Source organism: Catharus ustulatus, chromosome 13 (assembly GCF_009819885.2).
Source record: "Catharus ustulatus isolate bCatUst1 chromosome 13, bCatUst1.pri.v2, whole genome shotgun sequence".
Lineage (NCBI taxonomy): Eukaryota > Metazoa > Chordata > Aves > Passeriformes > Turdidae > Catharus > Catharus ustulatus.
In genome coordinates this window covers 21023022-21039012 of record NC_046233.1, presented here as the reverse complement: position 1 = coordinate 21039012, position 15991 = coordinate 21023022, and positions in this window count along the sequence as shown.

Sequence of the window (15991 nt, the reverse complement as noted above, 5' to 3'; positions counted from 1 at the left end):
TTCTGTGTTTCTTTAACAAACACAAGCAGAGGCAGTGCAACTCTGGGTTTGACTGTCTGGGAGTTAAAGAGGAAACTACCATTGCTGTTTGTATCTGTATGTGTACATCTCTTTATTCTGCACTCCATGGGGATGGTTTAACAGGTTTCTCCTGCCACCAAGGGTTGGCTTAACTCCTTCTACTAGCAGAGAGAGGCTGGTGAGGAAATTTCTTGAGATTTTTGCCACCAAATAACCCGGATCCAGCATTCCCAGACCAGTTTACAGCTGGAAGTCCCTAACTTGTAAGCACAGGACTGAAGTTAGAGAAGAATACAGGCTTGTTCCTTCTGTAACACTGGGATTTAAGGTTTGTCAAGTTTTGCTATCTTTCACTCTAAACCTGAACATGTCTGCCAAGGCCAACAATGAAATGAGCACATTAAGATAATAAATCTCCAGTGAGGAGCCTGAGTTATTTATATTGGATGAACAAGACTGCAAGTAAAACTGGGGTGTCTTTTGGGTAGCTGGAGATGGGAGTGCTGTAAGAGTTGAATACTTTCATATTCAGCTTTAGCTGTGGGAACCTTTGGGCCTGAGACATGAAAGAATGCAGCCCTTTCAAAATATAGTATGTGAGAAAAATGTATTATTTAGTGTTTCCATTTCCATAGAGGAAATAGCAATGTTCTGCTTGAACCAAATGACACATTTCCTTTAAACTTAGTCCTATGATGATCAGGGAAACAGATTGCCTTTCAACCCCAGGCAAAGCAGCTGAGGGCAAAGTTTGGTGTCTTAAAACTACCTGCTACCTACAGGGCATGGTTCCATTAGTCACTTAGAGGAGGACTGCACTTTTCATCTTTCTGAAGGCTTTTTAAATGGGCTTAGAATAAAAGATAGAAGCGTTTGTCAAATTAATGAAAAAACTATCAGAATTTGAATTGGGTTTGTGGTTGCTGCACTGTCAGAACAATTGTAAGCATTAGTAAGTCTTGGACAAACCCATACCTTTTCCTTCAGCAGAGAACTGAGGGGCAATATCATTAGTGTTTCTGCTTTTGAGCCGTGTGACACTGTTTGAAATTGCAGAATCCCAGAATAGTTTGGGTTGGAAGGACCTCAAAGCTCATCCAGTCCCACCTGTTGTCATGGGCAGGGACACCTTCCACTGTCTCAGCCTGGCCTTGAAGTGCATGAGGTTCAACATGTAATACATCTTTCTAACCTCACCTCATACACATGTGGCAGGAAAAGGCCACTTTTGGTCCTTCTGTTACTGTGAAATCCATTGAGATCTCTGTGTAGCACTAAACATGGAAATAACCAGGAAGAGCCTTTGATAGGACAAGGAAAATAGAGCAGAATCATTCCTGGATGCAATCAGGGCTTGGAATAAATACAGCTAAAGCAATAATTGTCACTGGTGCCTTTATGTTGGGTAGGATGAAACAGGAAAACCTTATAAATATGATTGCCTAGCAAAAGATTTTGAGAATATGGAAACTATAAGCGAGATTGAAATGAAAGCCATTTTTGAGATACCAAACCTTAGTTACTAAATAACTAGAAAACAATAGAATGGCCAGCTGAAAGTTTTCCCTTCTTGATTGAACAATTCCTTCTGCTGGCGAGCAGGTCCAAAGGTCAGAGAAGACCCTGCTAGCTTGGCAGAAGGGGTCCAAAGATTAGTTTTTAGGGTTTAAAGTGTAACACAGTATGGTAATGTAATGATTCTTATAGGCTGTATGTAAATGCTATAGGATTTGTATCTTGTATTAGATTGGTTAGTGAAAATTAAAATATTCAACGCAGAAGATTTTTTATTGTATTGTAACGGGAACCTCACTCTCTTAGCTCTTTCTCTTACCACCCTCTTACCTCTTTCTCTGGCTCCTTGCTCTCTCACTGCCCTGCTCTGAGCTGTGGCTGGCAGCTCCAAGCAGGGTCCTTCCACCCAGGCCTTTTTGCAATGAACCGTAAGTTCCAAGACCTGGCTTTACAGATCTCTCCGTCTGTCCCGACCGTCCTGCCCGTCGTCGCTCTTACACCTTTACATCTCTTAAACCTGAGGCAAAAAAGATCTTTGGGTGCTGCTTGCGGTGTCGAAAGTATGAAGGGGATGCAAAGGGAATTCGTGGCCAGCGAACTGCTCCTTGTGGAGCAGTCCTGGGGCTCTGCTCAGGATCGCCATCTCCAGCTGCAAACAGCTGGAGCCCACAGATAAGAGTCCTGCTGACAGTGATTGCCAGAAGTCAGCAGGACTGGTTTCAGACAGGTTTTCTCTTGATATGTACAAGGGATGGTTCAGTCCAGTTGGATTTTGAATTAGGGAGACTCAGTTGCATCATATTGAAACAGATGTTCAATTTCCAGTGACCCACTTAAAACCTGCTCCCGCCAAAGTGTTCCTCAGGTCAGTGGGCTGATCTGTGTGCTGAGAGTTAGAAATGTCTTTTTGTGGGCTATGGCAGGAGTAGGTAGAAGTTTCTAAGGATATGATCCTGTCAGGAATGTGCAGTAGCATCACCTTATAACACACTGCAGGTTTATTGAACAGGTGCAGTAATGTGGTAAGAGATGTGGTATTAAAAAGAAGTTTGAAACTTTATTCCATTTACAACAGATAAAGTGATCTGCAATGAACAACCCACAAGTGCTCAGTTTAACAAGCACTGAGCCACTGTGTAAATCCTTCCATGGACCCTTTCTTGGTCCATCCCATTATGCCACATAATTGTGTGGCCAGGCTTGCTTCCAGGAAATCTCCTCTCTGGCAATCTCACTATCATCATGCCTCCCTGCAGGGAAGACTGAAAAAACATGGCAGTGGGAAACATGACCAGTGTTTACAAGCAGCTGATGGGAATCACAGCTGCTTTGGCAGGGTTGCATAACCTTGGAGTGGGAAATGCAGTGCCCGAGGAGAAGGCGATGCCAGAGTGAGCCTCTCCATGGGAATGCTGTCAGATGGAGTGTTGGCATTGTGCGCATGGTCACATTTAAACCCTCCAGTCTGTCTTTGCTGAGTTCCTTGCTTACGCAGAAGAGCCTAGTGGGTTTATATTGTAATTGGAGTAAGTATCTCCTGAATTGTGTTGAATTTGGAAGTCTGATGTGGCTCAATTAAAATGTGATTAGGTTTTCTGTCTCCACTATAGAGGCTGTAAGTGCTCTGGAGAACCATTTAATGCTGAAGGCTGGCCTGCTGCTTTTGGCTAAGATGCAGCTTGAAATATGCAATGCTCTGAGAAATTCCAGGACTCCCACTAGGTCAAAAAATTTTCTCTCAACTCTAGCATTTCATCAAGTTTCCCAGTAACATGTCTCCATGTATCATAATCCTTATTGCTTGGAAAGCCACCAACTTTGGAATGAACTGAGAGTTTTTATTATATGTGCTGGATGACATTGTCTAGGTAAAGAGGTCTGATTAAAACAATTTCCATCCCTCTGGTTTCAGACAGTATTTGTGTTACATGCTCTTGTTTTACTATGTGTATTCAGTTACACTGAGTATCAATCAATTAATTAATTACAGATTAATTTAGTTCCACTATTTATCTAATCTCATTCTGTTAATTACAGTATTTTTAACCAGCTTAACCTAGGATAATATGTCCAGGATCCAGTCACTTAAATCTGGGCTGAAGCAGAAATGAACTGTACTTTCAGAAGTGTACTTGGCATAAATCAAAACATTGTGGACAGGACAGGAGATCCTAAAAATCCCTGAGCTAGTCATGTTGTGGTGACCATGCTGACTGGGACTCGATAATGTCTCACTTCAGTACAGCAAACCTTTGGAAGAACTTTGTCCAGCTGGTCTTATTATGGACTTTCACTTTCCTGGGGAAAATACAGAAAGGTTCTCATCCAGACCATTCTTGGCTTTGTCACGTTTGATTAAGTTGTTCAGAGATAGTCAAATAAATTGTTTAGGGACTCATTTTCAGCTGAAAGGACAGTGTGATTTGCATGTGGAACCAAAAACCTCTTCCTTTGTTTACCCACCCAAAGATGTTGATAATGAGTAGTTTTATAGTAAAAAAGGACACTGATGTTCCATAGGGGTCTGTGTACTCAGTATTTATGACTCTATGATGTGCTGGATCCCCTAGACCCCAGTTCTTCGAGATGCATTTGAGCTGGTTTCAGCAGGCTGAAAACCTTCTTTTGAACGGTACAATGTTCTGATGTTCTTTTATTTCAAGAGAATCTTGGGAAGCAGAGTTAGAACATTCCACATTCTGGGCCTCCCAGCAGCTTCTCCAAGTGGTGAAGACTTATCCATGCCTGTCTTCTTCCTGCAGCAACACTGTGCTCACACTGGTCTCTGTGTCCTCATGGCTTCTTAAAGAAAGAAAAAGTCCTAAACTTGCAAGTGGGACATCAGAACTTGTTGGTGAAATTTCTGAACGTATTTGGGCACTCTGGGCTTATTTTAGTGCATGTTAAGCACCTCAGTGGGTCTCTGAAGCATACCTGCCCTGAGTTGCCAAGGGCTGTGCAGGAGGTGCCTGGGGGACTCCTCACTCCATGCCCAGAGCTGCAACCACTGGAGGATACTGCCTTGTTATTTCTGGGGAAATGAATCACTGCAAGTGTAAAATGCAAATTATGAGGGTTGCCTTGACTTCATCTTGGATTAAATGGATTTTTGTATTTTGCACTGTCACTCTGACAGTGGTGCCATGTGCTCAGGTTATGCTTTGAGCTAAATTTGTGCCCAAAGCAGCTGTGCTGCGCTGATAACAGTGAATAGTGCCCAGGTAACAGTGAACACCTGAGCTCCTTGCTCAGTGCCTCGAGGGCAGCAGAGCAACCCTGGAAGACCTGCAAAACTCAGAGCTGAGCTTTGGCTGGTGGAGGGTCTGAATGGGAAATCCCATGAGGAACTGCTGAGGGCACTTGGTTTTCTCATCTGGAGAAGAAAGATTGAGGTCAGAGCTCTCCAGGGGCTGCAGCTCCAATCTCTGCTCTCTGGGACAGGACAGCACCCAGGGGATGGCTGGAGCTGGGCATCGGGAGGTCAGGGTCTATTTTGATGATTAAATTCCAAATTAACATGAGTAAATGCATTTGGATTCTTTAGCACTAAATCACAGTGGTATTGTTTAGACACTGAAAATATAAACCAAAAGTCACTAATTTAGTAATATTTTAGAAAATATTTTAGGTGTGTGCCTTTTAATATCTTTTGACATATACTTTTTAAGTGATTTATCTATGCATTTATAAATTTCTCTTTTGCTTTAAATAAAGCAGAACTAGGTATTTGATAGTTAGAATCCTCATAATTGTTCTTGGAATTTTTCTTTGGATGAGGATTTTGGCATGGATGACACTTTACAAAACCATTCCAGATCTGGATCCCCCTCTTGGCTTCCCATGGGAGCGTCCTGGCTCCTGCCTCAGCTCCCAATGTCCCTGCAGGATGAGGATGAGCAGAGCTGGAGCTGCCCAGAGCCCACGCGTGTACGGTACTGTCCCCCGCATGCGGCTGTGCCTCACCCTTTATTCCTTGGGATGAGTTTCCCTTCACATCTGACCTGCCATTCCCCCTCAGAAGAGCTGGCCCTTTGCTACCAGTTGCACTCCAGGAATTTCCCTGCTGCTGGGAAGAGATTCCCTGCTCAGGACGTGCCAGAGTTCCCAGGGACTGTGCTCCCAAATTAAAGCAAAGTGACAATGCATGTGTATCATGTTTACTAGGGGGGCTGGAACAGTTCTGGCAAAGTCAGGGAGAGCAGTGCAGTTTTCCTAATTTTTTTTTAACAAGTCTTTGAAATCCTTTTTGACATCTGCTCTTTATTACACAACAATAGAATGTTCTTTTAGGAAAATAGACATTTTTCCTTATTCATTTCTAAGTTAACAGACACATTTCCAAGTGCCTACAATAACGGAGGGTTTTGCTTTTAGGTGATTTCACCATACAGCTGAATCTAACTCCAACACTGCTTTTTGTTCCATGTCTGCATTTACCTCGGTTACATCTGAAACCAGGCTTTTATCAGAGGGCCAGAGTATGATTTCTATTAAAGAAATAGTTTGACTCTGTCTGAATGAATGACATGAAATGCTGGGAAGAAATCTAAATCTCACAGGCCCTCAAATCTCAACTTTATCAGCAGAAGCATCTTGTTTGTTCTTTTGTATGGACAACACTGTTTCTTTTCCCTTTCCCATCCCAAGGATCACACTGAGTTTTCTTCCTTTACATCTAAGTAAAAAAACATGTAAACTTTGTGGGGTTTTAAATCAAAAGTAATGTGTAAGAATTTTAAGGCAAGGGGATGGAGCACTGAAAAGCTGACCTCTGTTTCCCCCTTCATGCCAGACAGCATTCCCTGTATTTGTGTTTCTGGAATAGCAGCGCAGGGCTGGGGCTGCTCTCTGGGAACCAGAGACTGTGAAGGGGCAGGAGCTGTAAGGGCAGTGGGCACCCATCATGCCATAAGTCTCCAGTAATTACTGCAACATCATGAGTATCTGCAAACCAGGGAAAATGATCCAGGCACCTATTTTTGATTTTTGCTGTCCTTGACTCCAAAGTTACGCCTGCATCAAACTGATTTTAAAGACTGTAGCACATCTGCAGTTTCAAGGGATAGTAAAGCCAGTGTTGCACTCTGAGAAATAACTCCACAGTCTGAGTTGTTGATGTAATTTAACTAATTTCCAGTTTATTGTGATGAAGATGCTATCATAGAATATTTGCTTTTTTTGCTCCCTCAAATAAAGGTGCGGTTCAGCTACTGGAGAAAAGAACTGTCTAAGGTGCTGTTTGGCACTCATGGAGGGAGAGGTGGGGGGGAGAAAGATATGCCCCAGGTGGATGCTCTAGTGGGCTCCAGCATTTAAACAAGCTTCTTTTAACACATAGATTGGGCCACTTTTGATACTAAATGGCTCCATGAAATGTTTTTCCAGGCCTTATGCTGGCCAGAAAGCTTTTAAAGCTCCATAAAAAGAAGCATCAGTTCCTGTGCCAGGTGAAACATATCATTCAAAAGTGAAACTTGTGTTTAGAGAAGCCAACAGCCTCATGTAAACAAGGCCATAAAGCTTCTCCAATGCTGCTGAGTGGGTGTGGCAGAGCTGTTGTGTTTTACAGCACTTCCAAGGCCCCACATCAGCAGCAGGAGAGGGCTCAGGACAGGCGTTCGGGGCGGAGCGGAGTGGCAGGAAGCTGAGAGAACCCCCTCCTCTAGAACTGAGGGAGTTCTTTCAGAAGCAAAGACACTGACTTCAAGAGATTCCCACTGTGCTCAAAGTTTGCCTCTAAAGACTAAAAGATGAGCTTGTCAGAAATCTGAGAATATAGCTGGGAAAAGGTTTTACACAAATTGCTTGTGACTAGGTACAAATCTCTAGTGGCAAAAAGAGCCTCTGCAGTAGGCCTGGTGTCTTGGAGTGTCTTAGTTCTTCGAGAGTTAAGAGTACCAATTAAATGCAATTTTATTTTTAATTCTACAAGTGTAAAAATGTTCAAAGCTTTTCAGAATTACGAAACTACTAGGAAAAGTCCTAAACTACTAGGGAAAAAGAGAAGAAATACTTGGGGATTTCTTTCTATATTTTTTTTTCCTAAATCTAGCCAAATGAAAATGAAACACAGTAGCTGCTGGTCTCAGGAGCCCTGTGCCCAACTGCTGCCTGCCCAGCCCTGGCTGTGCCCAGACAAGGAGCTCTTCCAGTGCTGGTGGTAACACCAGACACCAGAGCTGAAGCCCAAAGGTGTCGCTGGACTCAAGCCTGTCCCAGGCAGGACGGGGCCACCTTCAGTCCTGGCCAGACAGCAGAACTGGCACCTCTAGGGACAAAGGGTCCTGTTCTGGGTGGTGGCAGCATGTCCACGGAAACAAATTGGTAAGGCAGCTGTGGCAGGGACACTGGGCACTGGCTTGGGGATCTGCAGTCACTTTGCCACTACAGCCCTGTGCCTAGAGAGTGGGTCACACTCTGGGAACAGGAGGCCTTAGATGTGGCTCATGCTATGGCTCCGCGGCCTTTTTGGCTGACAATGCATTTGAAGGAGGCAAGGAGGAGGGGGAGGTCGTTTGCACGGGAGAAAAAGGATTTATTACTTTGGGGAATCTGGGGGGCAAAAGACAAAAATGGTGAAGATGCAACAACTTAAATATGGACGAGGTTCAAGGGCACGGTACAAACTCTTAGCAAATTGGAGAAGTTCTGAGAAAGGAAAAAGGGTAAACTTTACAAAGGCATTGTCCAATGAGAGAGGTAGGGGGGAAAACTGGGTCACATGGACTAATGAGAGATCGAGTTTTAGTCAATTTCCAAAGAGAAATTCAAAGCAGGGGACTGCCACAAAGCAGGATTGACACGTAGTACAGGACAGATTGACAAAGTGGGTGGGAGGGTGTAATTTTGGACTAAAGCATTAGTTTGGGCAATAACAGAACATAACCGTTGAAAAGAAAGACACTGCAACAGGTGGCCGATTACAAGTATCAGGTATACCTGCCCACTGCTCCTGGGCAGGATTAATAATCAGGGATTATTCTGTCAGGAAAGGGACATTTAGAAGTTGCTTCCAGCATGCACCATGCTCTTCACACTGGGACCTCCCAGGACTTCCAGTCAATCCATATTTGGATCCCAGTCTAGACCGGAGCACAGATCAAAGAAGTTTTCATGGTGTGCTGCATTCCATATCTGCTTCGGGCAACTGGGCACTGCCTGGAGGTCCCCAGTGTGAGAAGCCACCGCCTCAGTTGTAACCCCGGTGCCTCCTGTGCCCCAGGAACGGCCGTAGCTGTAAATGTGTCTTTGGCTGCAGCACAGGGCCAGGGCATAGCGAGGCCCTTGTTGTGCCTCCTCACCGTAGCAGAGAGCCCAAAATAGCCCTGTATGCCTCACAAAAGAATCCAGCCCCTGCCCACCATAGGAAGGACTCAGCTCCTCTCCAGACCTTGATGGCAACCACTAAACCACCATGTAAATCATGAGGAACTCAACCCCTCGCCAGCCTTACAGCCGTCTCCAGTCACCTGTACGCCATAGAAGGGACCCCAAGTCCCCTAAGAACCTCATGAGGAACCCCAGCCACATGCACCACGGACAAAGAACCCAAAGCCCACATGTCTTACTGGAAAACTCCACAGCCCGCTGTGTGCCCCATGATGGTCCCCAATCATCTGCCAGCCTTACAGGGGTCCCCATCACCTGCGTGCCATTGAATAGCCAGGCCTGCCATTAACTCTAGCCAGCAGCGTGTTTCCTGACAGAAACCCTTTCCAATGTCCTTCTGGAAATTGGGAACACGTGTTGAGGTGCCAGCTGCATTTGTGGGACCAATGGGAAGCCTGAGCCCATGCTGTGCTCCCCTGCTGAGCTGGCAGCTCGCTGGATACAGCCAGGACGTTCTCTGTTTCCCCCAGAGCTGGGCCCTGAGGCACCTTGGCACCCCTTGGCACAGGCTGTGCCACCCAACAAAGCCCAGCAGGCTGGGACGTGAGTCTGGGGGCAGCAGGAAGCTGAGAGAAACCCCTCCTCTAGAACTGAGGGAGTTCTTTCAGAAGCAAAGACAGTGACTTCAAGAGATTCCCACTCTTTGCCTTCAAAGTTTGCCTCTGAAGACTGAGAGATAAGCTTGCTCTCTGAAATCTGAGAATATAGATGGGATAACACTTCACATAATTTGTGACTAGGTACAAATCTCCAGTGGGAAAAAAGCCTCTGCAGTAGGCTGTGTGTCATGGGGTGTCTTAGCTCCTTTTAAAGTAAAGAGTTCCAAGTAAAGAGTACCAATTAAATGCAATTTTATTTTTTATTCTAGAAGTGTAAAAATGTTCAAAGCTTTTAAGAATCCTAAAACTACTTGAAAAATCCTAAAGTACTGAGGAAAAAGGGAAGAAATATTTGGGGATTTCTATCTATGAGAAATATTTCTAAATACTTCGAAAAATTACTAATTTATAAAAATTAAAATTAAAGAAAAATGGGAATCACTTTATCTCAGAAACCCTATCTCAATGCCTAACTGCTGCCTGCCCAGCCCTGGCTGTGCCCAGAAAAGGAGCTCTTCCAGTGCTGATGGTACCAGCCAGACACCAGAACTGAAGTCTAGAGGTGTTGCTGGAGTCATGGCCATCCCTGGAAGGCAGGGGCCACCTTCAGTCCTGGCCGGACAGCAGGGCCAGCACCTCTGGGGACAGAGGGTCCTTTTCTGGGTGGTGGCAGCAGAGCAATAAATTGGTAAGGCAGCTGTGACACGGAAAATGGACACTGGTTTGGGGATGGCTGATGACTGGTATCTCCATCTGATGGATTTGGCTGGTCTTGTAAAGCTGCACGGGCGTTCCTGTGGAGAGAGGAGTGTCTGAGGCTTCAGCGGCTGGTGGCACACAGGGACCCTCCTGCACAGCAGGGCCCAGCGCTGGCAAGGCTTCCCTGCACGGCTGGAGTTGCTGGCACACCTTGGCCCAGGTGGACAGCTGCCCCTCAAGGCCCCGGCGAGCAGGGGATGGCTCTGGGCAGGGTCCCTGGCCAGGAGTGGGCCCCAGAGCGCGTCTGCCTTTCAAGGGCAATGTGGTCCCTGCTCTTTCTCCTCCCCGCCTTGCTTTGCCTCTGTGTGCTGCTCCTGGGGCTGCTCTTGGGCACGCAGCCTCAGTGGGAGCCAGCACTGGCTGCAGCTCCAGTGGGTTCCCCAGGACAAGGCCCAGCAATTAAGAGGGCAATTAAAGCACTGCGCAGCAGCAGAACCCTCAGCTGAGTTATGTGGACAACCTGACCATCCACAACTCCACAGCAGCCTCACTGGGAATGTTCCCTGTCTACAAGCAGCCATCAAATGAAGCTGTTTGAGGGGGAGAGCAACAAAACACTCACCGTTTACTCCTCAGGTAATACCACATTCCAATACAGCACAAGACGACGACAAGCTCCACAAAAAGCATGCCTGCCATTACCTGTAGCCGGCAGCGTATTCCCTGACAGTTACCACGTCTAGTGCCCTTCTGGGAATTGGGAACATGTGTTGAAGTGCCGGCTGCATCTGTGGGAGCGATGGGGAGCGTGAGCCTGTGTTGTGCTCCACTGCTGAGCTGGCAGCTCACTGGATACAGCCAGGATGTTCTCTGATTCCCCCAGAGCTGGGGCCTGCAGGGACCTTGGCACCCTTTGGCACAGGCTGTGCCACACAACAAAGCCCAGAAGGCCGGGAAGAGAGCCGGGGGGCAGCACAGCTGATTGGGCAGTCACTCCTTCCAGGGACCTGAGCCCAAACCCATCCCTGAGCAGCCACTGCCAGCCCCAACTCTCCCTACCCTGTGACAGCTCCCCCAGCCCAAGGGAACAGTGTCAGGCCCTGTCAGGACCCAGTGCAGCCCCTGCCCAGTCGAGAGCCAGGGCTGGCAGTGGCCCTGGGCTCACAGCAGAGCTCCTGGTTGGGGCTGCTCCTGTGCCTTGGGCTTCTGGGCACTGAGGGCAGCTCTGGCAGCAGCTGCAGCGGGAGGGACCTTGGTGCACCAGTCCCATTTCCCAAAGGCTGGGAATGAGCTCCAGAGGCCTTGAGGCTGAGGTGCCTCCAGCTTTGGCTGCTGCCAGGCCATGCAAGGGATGGACCTGGGGGGAGAGCTGCTGCCACACAGCCCTGCCAAGGGCTGAGCCTGGCACAGCAATTACCTCCTGTGCCTGTGCCTGTGCCTGTGCCTGTGCCTGTGCCTGTGCCTGTGCCTGGCATCGCTTTTCCTCCAGCAGTAGAGGCTGGCACTGAGCCACTGCTTCCTCCACGAAGTGGCTCCTTCTGCACAGACTTTTGGTCCATCACTTGAGAAAGGAAAATGGACAGCTGGATCAGATGGAAACATTCCCCATTGGAGAGGTGGCATCTTCAGGAGGCAATGCTTGGCAAAGTTATGGATAAGGTTCAACAACTTCTGGGCTTTGGGGGCAGAGTCAGGGCCCTCGCTGTCATCAGCTGCCACGGCTCAGCTGCAGGAGCAGTGAGGGTATTGCACAGAGGGAGGACACATTTGCAGAGCTCTGTCCTGGCACCTGCAGCGATGCCCCCCTGGCCGAGGTTTGGGCTCTGAGCTGGCAGCTCCCCCAGGGGAAAAGGCCTTGACCTACCCTCACCATCTTCAAAAGGCTTATCCCTGAATGTTGGCTGGGGAGCCAGATCACCTTCCCCAACAGCTTCAGCTGCAAAGAAAGGCAGGACAGAACAGCTCCCAACACTGCAGGAGACCCCCAGGCTGCCTGGGGCAGGCAAAGGAGACACACAATGCATAGCCCCTGGGCACGGCCCTATGCCCTTCCCTTCCCTCTCTGCTTTTCTGTTTGGCCACAGGGAGCACATGGAAGGAGACACTGGCATTGCACATGGGAAGAAGATTGACAGCTAAATGTTCCTTCTTCCCACTCACATCCATCCTGTGGTATCAGTCAGGGTTCCAGAAGGGAGCCGGGCAAGGGTTCCATAATGCATCAAACTTCAGCCACTTAAGGAAAGTGGCACATGAGTGAACTCTTGCCACAGTGATACTGCTTATTCTGTCATGAAAGGGACATGGAGAACTTGCCTCCAGCATTCTTGACGGATTTCAAACCATCACGTGCAAAGGCTTTCAGATAATCCAAGTCATGATCCCAATCTAGAAGGAAGAAGAATTTCCATGGTGTGGTGGGATCCCCTTCTGCCTTAGAGAACTGGGCACTACAGGGGGGTCGGGTAAGGCTGTGGGAGCCAGATGTGAATGGACGTGGCCAAAGCTGCAGAGGGGCCCGCTGGAACTCTGGGCTGGCTCCTGGTCACTCTGCCCTCTCTTTCCCCATCCAGTGCAACATCACTGCAAGGGCAGTTGGAACAGCCTGGAGCCCTGTGGACTCTTTCACAGGAACCCCAGCCTAAAACCAGAGGGAAATCTGCAGCAGGCAGTACCACTACCATCCCTCCTTGCATCTATCAGCTAGCACAACTCAGACAACCCAAAGAACAGTCAGGCCCTCTGAGACAGGGTAGACCCTTGTGGAAGAGCTGCTGCCACACAGCCTTGCCAAGGCCTGAGCCTGGCACAGCAATCACCTGTTGTGCCTGTGCCTGTGCGTGGCAATGCTTCCCTTCCTTCAGGAAATGCTGCCTTCCATAGAGCCTCTAGGTCCATCCCTTGAGAAAGGAAGAGATACAGCTGCATCAGATGGAACCATTACATATCAGGGAAGTGACCTTGTCAGGAAGCGATACTTGTCAAAGACATGGATAAGGAAAAGGCCCAGGCACTTGGGGCTGTGACAGGGCTCTCTCTTGTCCAAACCACAACCACTCCTGATTTTCCCTGAGACCAAGAAATTTCAGGATATCTCAGGGTGTACATGGCCCATGGTACAGATTGTGCTCCCTGTTAGCTGATGCCAAAGCTGATCTCCTGCAGAGCCTGGGGAAAAGCTGCAGCCAGGCCTGGTTGGGAAACAGCCCTGCAGGGTGTGACAGCAGCAACAGGGCAGCGATGCTGCCATGGATCCCTTCCCGCTGTGCCAGCCACAGCATGTCCAGATGTGCAGAGCAAGCCCCCGGCTGCTGGGTGTCAGGAGAAGGCTGAGGGAAATGCACCCACCTTGTTTTCCCTGCAGCAGGTCCTTCAGCATTTGCTGCGTGACTTCGGATGGTTTCAGGGATGTCTTGTGTGCGGTGTCTTGGGTCTTACCCGTCGGAGGACCTTAGAGCAAAGTATTTCCATTTCCCAGGAGTGGATCCCACAAAAGCAGTGCTCAGCCTGTGGGGTCAGCAGGGACATACTACTCACCCCTACGATGGGATCTGGGCTTGTGTGCAGCAACCAGCAAAGGAGCTAGAAAAGTGATCCCTGCAGACACACCTGTAACTCAACAGCCACAGAAGCTTCTGTCATCTCTGCTGCTCTGCATGGGCAGAGTTGCAGGAGCAGTGAGGGGATTGCACAGGGTCAGAGCACACACGTGCACAGCTCTGTCCTGGCACTTGCAGAGATGTCCCTCTGGCCGAGGTTTGGGTTCTGAGCTGGCAGCTCCCCCAGGGGGAAAAGCCTTGACCTACCCTCACCATCTTCAAAAGGCTTATCCCTGAATGTTGGCTGGGGAGCCAGATCACCTTCCCCAAAAGGTTCAGCTGCAAAGAAAGACAGGACAGAACAGCTCCCAGCACTGCAGATCCTCAGGCTGCCTGGGGCCAGCAAAGGAGACACACAATGCACAGCCTCTGGGCACAGCCCTTGGCCCTTCCCTTCTGCCTCTCTGTTTTTCTGTGTGGCTGCAGGGAGCACATGGAAGGAGACACTGGCATTGCACATGGGAAGAAGATTGACAGCTAAATGTTCCTTCCTCCCACTGACAGTGATCCTTTGGGATCAGTCAGGGTTCCAGAATAGAGCAAGGCAAGGGCTCCAGAATTCATACACCTTCAGCATCTTAAGGAAAGTGGCACATGAGTGAACTCTTGCCACAGTGACACTGCCTATTCTGTCAGGAAAGGGACATTGAGAACTTGCCTCCAGCATTCTTGAAGGATTTCAAACCGTCATGTGCCAAGACTTTCAGATCATCAAAGTCATGATCACAATCTAGAAGGGAGCACATATCAGAAGAATTTCCATGGTGTGGTGGGATCCCCTTCTGCCTTAGAGAACTGGGCACTGCAAGGGGGTCGGGTACGGCTGTGGGAGTCAGATGAGGATGGAAATGGCCAAAGGTGCAGAGGGATCTGGGCAGCTCTGGGCTGGCTGTTTTCATTCTGCCCACCCTTTCCACTTACTGTGAAACATGCCTGAAACCCTGTGGCTGCACTGCCCAGCAGCAGGAATGGAAGCTCAAGGCTTAGCAGTGCTCAGGCCCAGAGGCACAGCAATTACCTCCTGTGTCCGTGCCTGACATCGCCTGACTTCCTGCAGCAGAGGCTGGCACAGAACCACTGCTTCCTCTGGGAAAAGCTTCCTTCTGCACAGCCTCTGCTTTCATTTCTGGAGAAAGGAGAAGGGACATTGGATCAGATGGAACCGTTCCCCATTGGGGAGGTGATATCTTCAGGAGACAATGTTGGTGAAAGACACGGTTAAGGATCAGGAAAATGCCCAGGCTCTTCAGTCTGGACCAGAGCACTCCCTCACTGAAACACCCGCCCTGTCTGATCTACCCTGAGACCAGGAAATTTCAGGGAATGTCAGGGTGTGCATGGCCCCAGGGACAATTTCGGCTCCCTGTCAGCTGATGCCAAGGCCTTCCTGCAGAGGCTGGGGAGAAGCTGCAGCCAGGCCACGCTGGGAAAGAGCACTGCAGGGTGTGACAACAGCAGCAAGGCTGCCGTGGATCCCTTTGTGCCGGACACAGCGTGTCCAGATGTTCAGAGCAAGCCCCCGGCTGCTGAGTTTCAGGAGAACGCTGAGGGAAATGCACCCACCTTGTTTACCCAGCAGCAGGTCCTTCAGCATTTGCTGCGTGACTTCAGATGGTTTCATGGATTTCTTGTGTGCGGTGTCTTGGGTCTTACCCGTCGGAGGACCTTAGAGCAAAGTATTTCCATTTCCCAGGAGTGGATCCCACAAAAGCAGTGCTCAGCCTGTGGGGTCAGCAGGGACACACTACTCACCCCTACGATGGGATCTGGGCTTGTGTGCAGCAACCAGCAAAGGAGCTGGAAAAGTGATCCCTGCAGACACACCTGTAACTCAACAGCCACAGAAGTTTCTGTTATCTCTGGACAGGCAGCACTGAGCTGCAGGACCAGTGAGGGGATTGCACAGGGTCAGAGCACAGACGTCCATGGCTCTGTCCTGGCACCTGCAGAGGTGTCCCTCTGGCCGAGGTTTGGGTTCTGAGCTGGCAGCTCCCCAAGGGGGAAAAGGCCTTGACCTACCCTCACCATCTACCAGAGGCTCTTCCCTGAATGTGGGTTGGGGAGCCAGATCACCTTCCCCAACAGGTTCAGCTGCAAAGAAAGGCAGGACAGAACAGCTCCCAACACTGCAGAAGACCCCCAGGCTGCCTGGGGCAGGCAAAGGAGACA